This window comes from Limulus polyphemus, unplaced genomic scaffold (genome assembly GCF_000517525.1).
Source record: "Limulus polyphemus unplaced genomic scaffold, Limulus_polyphemus-2.1.2 Scaffold565, whole genome shotgun sequence".
Classification (NCBI taxonomy): domain Eukaryota; kingdom Metazoa; phylum Arthropoda; class Merostomata; order Xiphosura; family Limulidae; genus Limulus; species Limulus polyphemus.
The window spans coordinates 454,043-458,588 of record NW_013666175.1 but is presented as its reverse complement, the minus strand read 5'-3'; positions in this window follow the sequence as shown (position 1 = coordinate 458,588).

The following is a 4,546-nucleotide window of genomic DNA, read 5'->3' as shown; positions in this document are numbered from 1 at the left end:
ACGCCGGAAAAAGATCTCTACAAATGGAATTCTGAATGAACAGAACAGTATGAAAACTCAGTTGCTAAAAACCCAAAACATGAAAACGATTTAGCTTTGTTGTATAGTTAGATGAATCAATACTGATGATAGAAAGACCACTTTTGAATATGTTACCTCATTTATTGTTAATGGTTCTTTCCAAGACCCTTCAAATGTTTACAATACACGAATAATATTACAGACCCCTCTGAGGAAGAACATTTTCTTTTAAGATTACACACAGTTATTATAGTAGTGTTAAAATCATACACACTTAAAAAAAGTGTAAAAATCACACATTCAGGGATTTGAAGTATAGAAACGGAAGAACACTTAAAAAGAAAAAGAGTACATTTTTTAATACATTTTTTGGCTTACGCTCTTAGGGGTGTAAATTGTCACCATTAACCACCAACAAGACTTGTCAATGTATTTGTGTTTAACTTGTCACCATTAACCACCAACAAGACTTGTCAATGTACTTGTGTTTAACTTGTCACCATGTAACCAACAAGACTTGTCAATGTATTTGTATGAATATTGTCACCATGTAAACAACAAGACTTGTCAATGTATTTGTGTGTATTGTCACCATGTAACCAACAAGACTTGTCAATGTATTTGTGTGTAAATTGTCACCATGTAACCAACAAGACTTGTCAATGTATTTGTGTGTAAATTGTCACCATGTAACCAACAAGACTTGTCAATGTATTTGTTAACATTTTTTTTCCTGAAAACGTGAATTTCACTAAAGAAAATAAATTAACAAATAAATAAATAACCTAGTTAGTCTGCTGAATAATAATTGATAACTAATTTTGATGGCATTTCACGTGTTATTCAAACACCTAAATAATGTTTGGTTGTCAGTGGTAAGTACTAAACGTCAGAAAGGCGTCAATTCACACCCTAATCACAACGTTTGTTTCTTGTATATATTGGTTGAAGTTTGAGATCGTTTTTGTTTGTTTGTCTATATGAATATATATAAAGAGTTTCAATTACAGAATAGCTTATATAGATTCGATATAAATACATAAGGTGTCTATATAGTTTCGACATAGATACATAAGGTGTCTATATAGATTCGATATAAATACATAAGGTGTCTATATAGTTTCGACATACATACATAAGGTGTCTATATAGTTTCGACATAGATACATAAGGTGTCTATATAGTTTCGACAGAGATACGTAATGTGTATATATAGTTTCGACATAGATACATACGTAAAGAAGAATGCGTGAATGTAAATGTAGAAATTGAACAGTTCCAAATTATCGGAAAGGCTGAAAATGAGCAGTGGCTAAGATTAAAAGAAACGTCAACCATAAAGAAATTAGCACCTGAACTAAATACATAAGGTGTCTATATAGTTTCAACATAAATACATAAGGTGTCTATATAGTTTCAACATAAATACATATGGTGACTATATAGTTTCCACATAGATGCATGAGGTGACTATATAGATTCGACATAGATACATAAAACGTGTATATAATTTCGACATATATACATAAGGTGTCTATATAGTTTCGACATAGATACATAATGTGTGTATATATAGTTTCGACAGAGATACGTAATGTGTATATATAGTTTCGACATACATACATAATGTGTATATATGGTTTCGACATAGAAACGTAATGTGTATATATAGTTTCGACATAGATACATAATGTGTATATATAGTTTCGACAGAGATACGTAATGTGTATATATAGTTTAGACATAGATACATAAGGTGTCTATATAGTTTCGACATAGATACATACGTAAAGAAGAATGCGTGAATGTAAATGTAGAAATTAAACAGTTCTAAATTATCGGAAAGACTGAAAATGAGCAGTGGCTAAGATTAAAAGAAACGTCAACCATAAAGAAATTAGCACCTGAACTAAATACGTAAGGTGTCTATATAGTTTCAACATAAATACATAAGGTGTCTATATAGTTTTAAACATAAATACATAAGGTGTCTATATAGTTTTGACATAGATGCATATGGTGACTATATAGATTCGACATAGATACATAAGGTGTCTATATAGTTTCGACATAGATACATAAGACGTGTCTATCGTTTCAACATATATACATAAGGTTTTTGAGTTTGTACATATAAACATAAGGGACTATCGCTTTAAATTTCTAGATAATTTTGGTGTTTGCAGATAATCGAATTGTGACAACGTTCTTCTAAAACTGGAGATTATACTTTAAATATATTACATAGATACATCAAATATTTATATGTGGATTTACGTTTTATAATACGAAAAAATAGAGTAAACTATTGTCCTCATATTAAAAAATAAGTTGTATATTTAGAAATATTCAGAATTCTTTTTAAAGTAATATAAATTGTGCATACGTTTAAGGTAATCAGAATTTTTAAAGCTATATAATGTATTATTATTTTTTAATACACAAGCGTTGTAGAGTATCTTTCATTCAGTTGAATTGTTGGTTCTTTCACGTGTGTTTGTCATTTATAATAGAAATATAGTAAACCGAGTATTGCAGTGAAAACATAACCCCCCCCCTTTCCTCTCTGTAAGCCTAAAACAACATAACGGCAAGTTATCAAACATCGTCAACGAAGAAAATTTTGAATTAAAGATAAAGCTTTATCGTTTTAAGACCTTAATAATTACTGTATACAAAACTTTGTCAGAATTAATAAAAAGAGCAACAAAGAACCTTTGTAATAACGGCGACTGTTCAGTTTCGAAGACGACCGGATTTAAACTATGGACTTGCTGTCCAAACACGTAAGGCTTAGCGTAATCGTTGATACCAGGCACTCTCGCGTTCAGTAAAAAAATCTTGTACTGACAAACCACAATACGGCTGAGCACGATATAAGGCTTTATTTCAAAGTTTTATCGTTCATTTTAGTAATCATCAAAGAGTTAAATCAATGTGAAATTAAAACAGACGCCAATTTTATACCATTTATATTACCCACCCAAACGATACGTCGGCAACTATGGTGACGATGATTACTTTATCATTATTATTATCTTTTAATAAACGTAAGATCCAATGAAACTTCTGAATTCACTAATGAAGAACAATACAAGCATAATCGTCGGCAGTCTTGTATATTCTCTATATTTGCTATTTCCATGGCTACATAGAATGGTGTTGTATTGGAGATTAACATACAAATAGCAAGTACAAGTAACGCTACTAGAGTGAATACACGCATAGATGTATAGTTTTTCAAAATATTATTCAACGTCTTAATGCTCGTTCAAAAAGGTTTACAGTGGTAAACTAAAAGGACTAAGTTTATTAATTTCAGAATGAGAAAAAATAAATATCTCTTTGTCGCGGTATATTTGTCAACGTGTTTTGTTAAAACTGGATAAATTAAGGATTATTAAATTTAGTGAAACGAATACATTAAAATAAACAAACAAAAATAACAGCATGAAAGTGAACGGGATGTGTAACGATGTAAACCAATAAATTGTGTATTCAAGTTGGAAACTGGGTTTCGATACCCGTGCTGGGCAGAGCACAGATAGCCCACTGTGTAGCTTTGTGGATAACTACAAACAAACAAACCTTCTAAAGGCACCACAATGAAAGGTTGGTCAGTATATGAATTATAATGTTTACTGACCTATACATGATTATGATCATGATTTTATATAAGAAAAGTTATAAAAACAGTTTGTTCGTATGAAATGCCAAGTAAAATTTGCTTTTGTAGTGTCAGATCTGTCTCTTAGCAACCCGTGCTACAGACGTGCGTAGTGTTTTTTTTTACGGTTCGTTGCAACCTTGTAAAGTCTCAAGAAACTGTCGTGATTTCTCTGCAAAATGATTCACTCGCAGCTGTTAATATGCTAAAAAAATTGTGTTTGCTTTTGATGCTAGAATTTCATTACTGCACGAACTGTTTTATAGTTCATCTCTACAGAGAATAGCAATTAAACTGAAAACCACAAATTGTTAATTAGATAATGGACAAATTTTTTTAATTTTTTTTTCTTCAACTTCAACTAGATCTAGCTATTTCAAATTTGAGTCTAATTATTGTACAAAACTAAAACTTCTAACCAATGCTAATCAAACATAAAGCAACTGAAAATAGATATTGAACTTTAACGGCATTTTTTGTGCACGAGGACTAAATGGCCAGGTCAGAGACTATCACGGCCTAGGTATAGATAGCAGCCTCTAATTTTGAGCTACCGACCACAGTAAAGGCCATTATCTAGCAGCGCCCGACGTCACAAGGGCTTTGTTTGGTTCTCTGAACCGAATAACGAAATTAATTGTCACTTCAAGCTATTTTTTAGAAATAAAACAGTAAACTTCATAATATAACAATACCACCATAATTATGTATCGTATGCACAATGTCTGGAATATGATACTTACAGTAGAAAAGTAAACATTTTTCAATACCAAAAGGGTGCTTTTAAGTACGTCTACTTGTATAATTAAATAGAAATATATTACTAAATAAAGAAAAATGATTATTTAATCCATCGCC